We start from the raw sequence: 10,309 nt of genomic DNA, 5'->3' as shown, positions 1-10,309 counted from the left end.
CCTTGGTTTTCCTAGAGACTTCATTGTTCCTGTTGACATTCCTCTCTCCCTAAGTTGAGGAATTTCACGGCAAACTTTCCTAGCTTGTGAACTCCATCATTCCTCTTAAACATTAGCCACACAAAGATCACATCATAGCTCATCAGAGGACCGTCTGCTTTGTCTGTGATATCCAGCTTAAGGGACTCTGGAGGCTTCTCTTTGGTTTTTATAATTACTATAACTATAGTTGAAAACATTTTTTTTCTATCTTCTCAGTTAAACACTTTGAGGAGTAAGAGGAGCTTATCAGTTACTTAAACACTGAAATTTTTAATGTTCAGATGCTATTATGCATTTAAGGTGTGGCAATGAAAAAATCGCTCTTTATTTAGTAGACTGTGATGAATGTCCCCGTGTGCTTCACGGAGTGTGAGCAATCAAATCTCACGTTACTTCTTTGAAAATGAAAACCGGTTTCTTTATCTCTATTCCACATAGAGTCTGGCAAAGCTAATTCTCAATCAAGGTATCTGAAAGACTAGATGAATCCAATGTATTATTTTTTATTTGCTCATGTCTTTGTACTTAATGCAAATTATGTGTAAGATAGTAAATTTGGCTAAGAAATCATTGCACTAATCAACTTAAGAAAAAAATCCAAGGACTTTCTCTCTCTTCATTATTTATTGTGATAATACCAAAAGTTGTTGGCGTTTTTTAATCAAGGACATTCTTTGGGGATGTTCAGATTGTTCCATGTATGTCTTGGACAAATATTCATATTTTCCACTTAAAGGCAAAAAGGATGTATCCAAGGAAATAAACAGATATAGCAAGGTTCATAGGGTTGCATTTTAACCACACAATTAGATGGCTCTGATAGGATACAGGTCAGTGTGATTCAGAGAAGAGATCACCGGAACTCAGGAATGAGACTAGTTCCAGATTTGCTACTCCCTAGTTGCATGACTTTAGACAACTCTCTTATTAATTCCATATAACCTCAATGTTCTCATCTGGGAAATAAAGAGGTGCATCCAGTGAACCTTGAAGCTCCCTGTGGGCTATATAATTCCACAAATCTAACAAGCTATTACCAGAAAGATAAAATTAACTGGGAGTTGGAATTGTATACAATATCTAGCACATACTAACAAGACAAGGTAGGGAATTTGAATTATTAATTTCTCAGATATGCTGAGTGTTCACTATGTCCATGACATTGGGCTAGAGTGTGTGTGTGTGTGTATGTGTTTGTGTGTCTTGAGTGTGGCAGGAATCCTAACCTTAAGGGACTTAGAGTCACCCAATGAGGAAGACTAAATGTTTGCATGAGTTATCCTCATGCTAAATACAAACAAGGAACCTTTATTTATTTATTTATTTTATTTTTTTTTCCTGAGACGGAGTCTCGCTCTGTCACCCAGGCTGGGGTGCTGTGGCCGGATCTCAGCTCACTGCAAGCTCCGCCTCCCGGGTTCACGCCATTCTCCTGCCTCAGCCTCCCAGTAGCTGGGATTACAGGCGCCGCCACCTCGCCCGGCTAGTTTTTTGTAGTTTTTAGTAGAGACGGGGTTTCACCGTGTTAGCCAGGATGGTCTCGATCTCCTGACCTCGTGATCCGCCCGTCTCAGCCTCCCAAAGTGCTGGGATTACAGGCTTGAGCCACCGCGCCCAGCCAGGAACCTTTATTTTTAGGAAATTAACTAGGCAATTGAGGGACAATTCATTTCATCTTTTAAGACAGTCCTTGATGTTCTGTGATAAATGGCTCAATCTAAAATTAGCCATTTTCATCAGAGTGAAAATAATTTTACTGCATATCAAAGCATCACAATTTGCAGGCAAAAGGCTTGCCAAGTCCACAGGAATGTGTGTGTGTGCCTGTTTAAAAAACATGTAATTAGGCCAGAAAACTCTTCTTTTTGGTTCTGCCTTTCCTGAAGACAAATAAACCAATCCCAATCCCTGATTGATAATAATTTGTAAAACAGGTGGTAGGGCTGAACAGACAAGTTAGGGATAGGTGTTAATCAAATTCACACTGGTATGTTTTTATAGGAAACCAGTGAGGAAATGGCTAGAGTTTGGGGCTGCTGGGTTCCATTAGGTAAATTTTAAGCTTTGATTAATGATGCTACCAGGCAACATTTTCTAACCACATATAACATGTTAGAAATCTATATCTTCACATAGGCTCCTCCCATTTCTATAGCAAGTTGTTCATAGTGTCCTCATTTCTGAGGCAGCCAAGCACTTAAAAAGATTTTACTCAGTTCAGGTTTTGATTTTTAAATGCTCAATAATAGATAAAAAGAAGCTTATAAATAAACTGTTCTTGATTCAGTATATCGACAGTAAGCTAATTTGTCATAGAAACAAGCAGAAGATATTTTTTGAAAATATGTATGTATTACACAGTTCACATACTGAGGCTGAGGAATGCCAAGTAGTTTATGAATGCAGACTTCTTGTAGACATATATATGAAACATTGATGGCTGTTTATCAGGAAGGGAGGAGCATGATTGGATTCATTTTTAGAAAGGGAATCTGGGATGAGAAAGAAAAAATGGGAAAACAATTTTAAAATATATTAACTTCAATGATTGAAGTGAATGGCTATCAATATATGTGCTAGGAGATTTGGAGGTGAAGCAAGAGGGCCAAATAGAATCCTCCAGTGATCATCCCCCACCCCTTGCAGGAACACCAGATGGAACCATCCACAAAAGAAAGCACCTTTGTGCCAGGTGTGGTGGCTCCCACCTGTAATCCTGGCACTTTGGGAGGCCAAGGCAGGTGGATGGCTTGAGCCCAGGAGTTTAAGACCAGCCTGGGCAACAACACGGCAAAAATACATCTCTACAAATAATAAAAAATCATCCAGGCATACGGGTGTGTGCCTGTAGTCCCTGCTACTTGGAATGTTGAGGTGGGAGAATCACAGAGGTAGGGGTTACAATGAGCTGAGATTGTACCACTACACTCCAGCCTTGGTGAAAAAGCAAGGCCCTGTCTCAGAAAGCACCTTTATAAGAACCAAAAAGCATGTGAGTTATCACAGTACTTGGTTTTAACATCACATTAAGGAAAGAGACACTAAAGAGGGTTGGAAAGACAGTCTTGAATTGCCTGAACGATCCCTCTTCCATCTCCCAGTGCACAGTATAGCACTGAGAGAGAATCTGTGCGCTTGACAGAGGGAAGTGCAGTGATTGTGGGCTTTGCATTGGAACTCAGTAGTACCTGTTACAGCAGAAAGCAATACAGGGCAGAACTCAGCTGGTGCCCATGGAGGGAGGATTTAGACCAGCCCTAGACAGAGGGAAATCACCCATTCCAGTGCTTGGGAACTGAGTTCCAGCCAGCCTCACTACCATGGGCTAGAATCCTAAGTGATCCCAGTGATCTAGAATCCTAAATAAACTTGAAAGGCAGTTTAGGCCACAAGGACTGTAAGTCCTGGTGCTGTTCTGGGCTCAGAGACAGTGGACTTGGGGTACACATGACCTAGTGAGACACCAGCTAGAGAAGCCAACAGAGTGCTTGCTTAACCCCTCCCCCAACCCCAGGCAGCAGAGCTCGTAGTTCCAGGAAAGACTCCTTCCCCCTGCTTAAGGAGAGAAGAAGGGAGAGCAAAGAAGACATTGTCTTTCCACTTGGCTACCAGCTCAGCCACAGTGGAATAGGGCACCAAGCAGGGTCCTGAAGCACCCATTCCAGGCTTTAGCTCCTACATGACATTTCTAGACACACCGTGGGCCAGAAGGGAACGCTGCCTTGAAAGGAAGGACCCAGTTCCCTCAAGATTCATCACCTGCTTATTAAGGAGCCATTGGGCCTTGAATAAACATCAGCAGTATCCAAGAAGTACTTGCCATGGGTGCTTACTTGGGTGAGACCCTGTACTGTGCTGCCTTCTGGTGTGACAGTGGATTCCCAGTTGTAGTGGCCACAGAGACAGTCCTTCTGCTTCGTGAAAGAAGGAAGAGTAAAAATGTTTTTCTCTTGCAACTTGTAGCAGCTCAGCGACAGTAAAATAAGACACCAAGCAAATTTCTAAAATCCCCAGTTCCAGACCTTAGTTCCTGGACAGCATTTCTAGACCCATCCGGGGGTAGAAAGGAACCCACTTCCCTGAAAGAAGAGACCCAAACCTGGCAAAATTCACCACGCGCAGACTAAAGAGCCCTTGCGTATTGAAAAGAATATCAGTAGTAGCCAGTCAGTACTTACCACAGAGGCGGTGGTGGCCATGAGGAGAGACTCCTGCTTGAGGAAAAGAGAAAGAAAAAAAAAAAAAAAGAACTTTGTCTAACAACCTGACTAGCAGCTCAGTCACAGTAAAATAAAGTACTAAGTAGATTCCTAACATTCTCACCTCCAGGTCCTAGCTCCTGCACACCATTTCTAGACACACACTGGGCTAGAAGGGAACTCTCTACCCTAAAGGGAAAGACACAATCCAGGCTTGATTCACCACCTGCTGACTAAAGAGCCCTTGGGCTTTAAGTAAACATCAGTGGAAAACAGACAATAGTCACTGCAGGCCTTGGGTGAGACCCAGCACTGTGCTGACTTCTGTCTGATCCAGCAGATTCCCAGTGGTGGTACCACAGCGGTGCTTCTGTCACCCCTCCCTCAGCTCCAGGCAGCTCAGAACAGAGAGACAGAAACTCCGTTGGTTTGGGGGAAAGTAAGGGAAGAAAACAAGAGTCTCTGTCTGGTAATCTAGGTAATTCTTTCAGGTCTTACCCAAGACAGCCAAGGGGGTATCTCTATGAGTATGCAAGAGTCACAGCATTACTGGGTTTGGGAAGGCCTCTAATGCAGATACGGCTGCAATGACCAAAGACTTAGATCACAGCACTCAATTCCCTTTGAATACTTGGAAAGCTTTCCTAAGAAGAATGGATACAAAACAAGCTCAGACTATAACAAACACCTAACTCTTCAATGACTAGACATCGATGAGCATCCAAAAGTGTCAAGACCATCCAGGAAATCACGATCTCACCAAACAAACTAAATAAGGCATCAGAGACCAATCCCAGATTGACAGAGGTATGTGATCCTCCAAAGTGTTCAAAATAGCTGCATTGAGGAAGTTGAATAAAATTTAAAGTAACAGAGAGAAATTTAGAATCCTATAAAATACATCTAACAAATCAATTAAAATTATTTTTAAAAATTCAAGCAGAAATTCTATAGCTGAAATGTTCAATTAGCATAGTGAAGAATGCGTCAGACTCTCTCAACAGCAGAATTGATTGAGTAAAAGAAAGTACTAGTGAGTCTGAAGACAGGTATTTGAAAACATACAATCATAGATTGTATAAAAGATTTAAAAAAATGAAGCATGCCTACAAGATCTAAAAAATAGGCCCAAAAGGGCAATTTAAGAGTATTGGCCTTAACAAGAAGGTAGAGAAAGAGATGGGAGTAGAAAATTCATTCAAAGAGAAAACAGAGAACTTTCACAATCCAAGAAAAGATATCAATATTCTCTATCCGCTTCCACCCCTTAATAGAAAACAATACATTAATTCAAAGCCTTACACTATGCCTAGGAGCCATTAGCACTGTATTTACAGCAGTATGCGCTTTAACATAAAATGATATTAAAAAAATCGTAGCCTTCTCCACCTCAAGCCAACTAGGACTAATAATAGTCACTATCGGCATCAACCAACCATACTCAGCATTCCTACACATCTGCACTCATGCCTTCTTTAAAGCTATATTATTCATTTGCTCCAGATCTATTATCCACAACCTAAATAACGAACAAGACATCTGAAAAATAGGAGGATTATTTAAAACAATATCCCTCACCTCAACTTCCCTAACCATTGGTAACCTGGCCACTAGAAGCTTATAGAACACCAAGTAATTTAATCTAAATAAAACTATATTAATACTTTTAATAATCAAACTCCCAAAGTTCAAGGATAAAGAAAGAATCGTAAAATCAGCAAGAGAGAAGAAACAAATAAGATACAAAGGACCTCCAATTCATCTGACAGCAGACTTCTGAGTAGAAACCTAACAGACCAGGAGAGAGTGGCATGAAATATTTAAAGTGCTGAAAGAAAAAAAAAATATTTTGTCCTAGAATAGTAAATCCAGTGAAACTATATTTCAAAAGTGAAAAATAATTAAATATTTCTCCAGATAAATGAAAGGTGAGGGATTTCATCAATACCAGACCTTTCCTATAAGAAACGCAAAAGGGAATTCTTCAATCTGAAAGAAAAGGACATTAACAAGCAATAAGAAATCATCTGAAAGGTACAAAACTCACTGGAAATGGTAAGCACACAGAAAAACATAGAATAGTATAACACTGTAATTGTGTGTAAACTACTCATATCTTGAGTTAAAAGACTACAATATGAACCTATGAAAAATAATAACTACAACAACTTTTCAAGACATAGACAGTATAATAACATATAGATAGAAACATCAAAAAGTTAAAAAGTCAGGGGGATGAATTAAAGTGTAAAGATGTTATTACTTTTCTATTTGCTTGTTGGTTTGTTTTGGCAATTAGAGTTAAATTGTCATCAGTTTACAATAATGGGCTGTAAGATGTTGTTTGCAAGTCTCATGGCAACTTCAAAACAAGAAAAATACAACTGATACACAGAAATGAAAAGCAAGAAACTAAAACACATGATCAGAGAAAGTCCTCTTCACAAAAAAAAAAAAAAAAGAAAAAGAAAGGAAGAGAGGAAGAGAAGACTATAAAACAATCAGAAAACAAATAATGAAATGGCAATAGAAAGTTCTTACCTATCAATAATAACATTAAATGTAAATGAGCCAAAGTCTCTAATTAAAAAATAGAGTAGCTGAATGCATTTTTAAAAAGATCCAATGACCTGTTGCCTACAAGAAGCACTTTACCTATAAAAACACACATAGACTGAAAATAAAGGGATAGAAAAAGATATTCCATGCCAATGCAAACAAAAAATAAAAGAGCAGAGCAGCTATACTTAATCAGATAAAATATATTTCAAGACAGAAACTATAAAAAGAGACATAGAAGGTCATTGTATATGATAAATAAGTCATTTCAACAAGAGGGTATAACAATTGTAAATATATATGCACCCAACACTGGAGCACCTAGATATATAAACCAAATATTATTAGAGTTAAGGAGAGAGAAAGACCTCAATAAAGTAATAGCTGGAGACTTCAACAGCCTACTTTCAGTAATGGACAGATCGTCCAGAGAGAAAAGAAATAAAAAAAAAACTGGACTTAATCTGCACTATAGACCACATGTTCCTAATAGATATTAACATTTACAGAACATTTCATTCAGTGACTACAGAATGTACATTCTTTTACTTAGCATGCAGATCATATTTAAGGACAGACTGTATATTAGTCCAAGGAACAAGTCTTTAAAAATTAAAAAAAAAATCATATCAAGTATCTTATCTAACCACAATGGAATAAAATTGGAAATTAGTATCAAGAGGAGGGTGGCAGACCAAAATGGTGCCATAGAAGCCTACAGGGTTTGCCTGAAAGGAGCACCAAATTTCAACAACTATCTGCACAGAGAAAAGCACCATCACAAGACTCAATATCAGGGGCAGCAATCACAGTACCTGGATTTAACTTCACATGACTGAAAGAGGCATGGAATTGGGTAGGAGAGACAGTCTTGTATTGCCAACACTACCACTCTCCTGTCCACCATCAGTGGGTGTGTGGTGTGGAGAATGAGTCAGAATTCTCTCAGATAACTTTAACAAAGAGATTGAAATATTAATAATTGAAAAGAATCAAACAGAAATTCTAGAAAAATGCAACTGACATACTGAATAATGCATCAAAATACCTTAATAGCAGAATTGATTAAGCAGAAGAAACAATTAGTGAGTTTGAAGACAGATTATTTGAAAATACACAGAGGATACGAAAGAAAAAAAAAAATCATATCTATAAGACCTAGAAAATACCCTCAAAAGGGTAAATCTAAGACTTATTGGCCTTAAAGAGGAGGTAGAGAAAGAGATAGGAGTAGGAAGTTTATTCAAAGGGATTATAACTATTTGAAAATTCATATGGAACCAAAAAATAACTCGAATAGCTAAGAAAATATTTGAAAATTATAAATCTGACAAGGGATTAAAAACCAGAATATATAAGGAGCTCAAACCACTCTATAGGAAAAAATTCCAGTAATTAGATCAAAAAATGGGAAAAAGATCTGAATAGACTTTTCTCAAGATATACAAATGACTAATAGATATATGAAAAGATGCTCAACATCATTGATAATTAGAGAAATGCAAATCAGAACTACAGTGAGAAATCATCTCATCCCAGTTAAAATGGTTTTTATCCAAAAGATAGGCAGTAAGAAAAGATGGCAAGGACGTGGAGAAAAAGTAACCATAGAACACAGTTGGTGTGAATGTAAATTAGTACAGCCACTATGGAAAAGAGTATGGAGGTTTCTCAAAAAACTAAAAATATAACTACCATATGACCCAGCAATCCCACTGGTAGGTATATATTCATAAGAAAGAAAATAAATAAATCAAAGACATATCTATGCCCCTATGTTTATTGCAGCACTATTTATAATAGCCAAGCTTTGGAAGCAACCAAAATGTCCATCAACAGGCAAATGGATAAAGAAAATGTGATACCTACACACAATGGAGTACTATTCAACTATAAAAAAGAAGAAAATTATGTCATCTGCAACAACATGGATGCATCTGGAAGACATTATATTAAGTGCAATTAACCAGGCATTTCTTCTTTGCATATTCTTCTCATTTGTGGTAGCTAAAAATGAAAACAATTGAATTCATGGGAACAGGGAATAGAATGATGATTACCAGAGGCAGGAAAGGGAAGTGTGGGGTAGTTGAGCATGTTAATAGGTGCAAAAATGTATTTAGATAGAGTGGATACAATCTAATAGTTGACAACACAACAAGGTGACTTAAGTCAACATAAATGTATTGTCTACAGATTCCTAAATGAGAATAATTGGAATGTTTTTAACACAAAGAAATGATAAATGCTTGAGGTGATGGATACTCCATTTACTCTGATGTGATTTTTATGCATTGTGTGCCTGTATCAAAATATCTCATGTACCCCATAAGTATATACACCTACTATGTACCTATGAAATTTGTATTATTCCAGTTGCTCCCTGTCAGAAATATATTTTCTCAAGAATTACGCCTGCCATCTTAGAGAAAAAGTGTCTAGTGTAATTGGTCTTGTGGTTTAATTCAAATGCCCATATCAAACCATATGCTTAACAGTGTTACTAGGTCTCCTATTCAGAGGCTTAATCAAAGGGTGATAAAGTGTACTTTCAAAACTGAAAATAAGTCATAAGACTTTTGGATTTTTGGCTTGGAATCTCTAAGAAGTAATAGGTAGATCTTGGAGAGAGGTTTGATTGGAAGGGAGAAGGAAGAAAGTGATCTTTCTCTGTAATTTACTGATTATTAGCATCAGGTTTTGTGATTTTTTGTCTATTTGATGTCTAGCACTGTGCTCTGAACTAGAATGCATAGTTTCTTTCCATCTATAACCTCTAATATAATCTCCTTTAATTTTAATTTTAATTCTTGTTGATTAATAACTATTGGTTCCAAAATCATGGTAAAATTTGAGAATTTCATAAAAGAATGTCAATAATGGTATTATAGTAAATTATGAGCCAGGCGAATCCTTTATTTTCATTTTTCTCTCTTAAAAAGTCATCTGTATCTAGTAAGAAATTATAACACTGCCAAAGAGAATACATATAACAAAACAAATGCCCACTTCTTATCTCTAGTCCTTTAGCTTCCTCTCTGAAGTCAACCAGATTTTGGATTCTTGTGTATACATATTCCGAGATATTCTAGTCTCTCCAAGCATCATGTATGTAAATATCTGTAACTTATTCTTCCTTTTTTCCCCCTTAGTAGTATCTGATTCTTACTTTTGTGCACTTTGTTTTTACATTTACTTTTTAAAAAACTTGGTCTATCTCAGTATATATACAGCATATACATATATGTATACTTATATAAATATATACTATATATACACATATACAGATACATATATATCTATATATATATACACACATATACAGATATGTATATCTTTCACCTAACATTTATATAATGTTTCATTATATGCCTGCACCACGATTTAACCAACTTCCTACTGATGGACATACCAACTGGTGAACAACACTGTTTAAAGTTACGAAAATGCAACAGAGCTTCATAGGTGGGGATACTGGGTCATAAGTCTATCTCTGGGTTTGAGTCTTT

The sequence above is a fragment of the Piliocolobus tephrosceles genome, chromosome 4 (genome assembly GCF_002776525.5).
Source record: "Piliocolobus tephrosceles isolate RC106 chromosome 4, ASM277652v3, whole genome shotgun sequence".
Lineage (NCBI taxonomy): Eukaryota > Metazoa > Chordata > Mammalia > Primates > Cercopithecidae > Piliocolobus > Piliocolobus tephrosceles.
Note: the sequence above shows the minus strand (reverse complement) of the source record.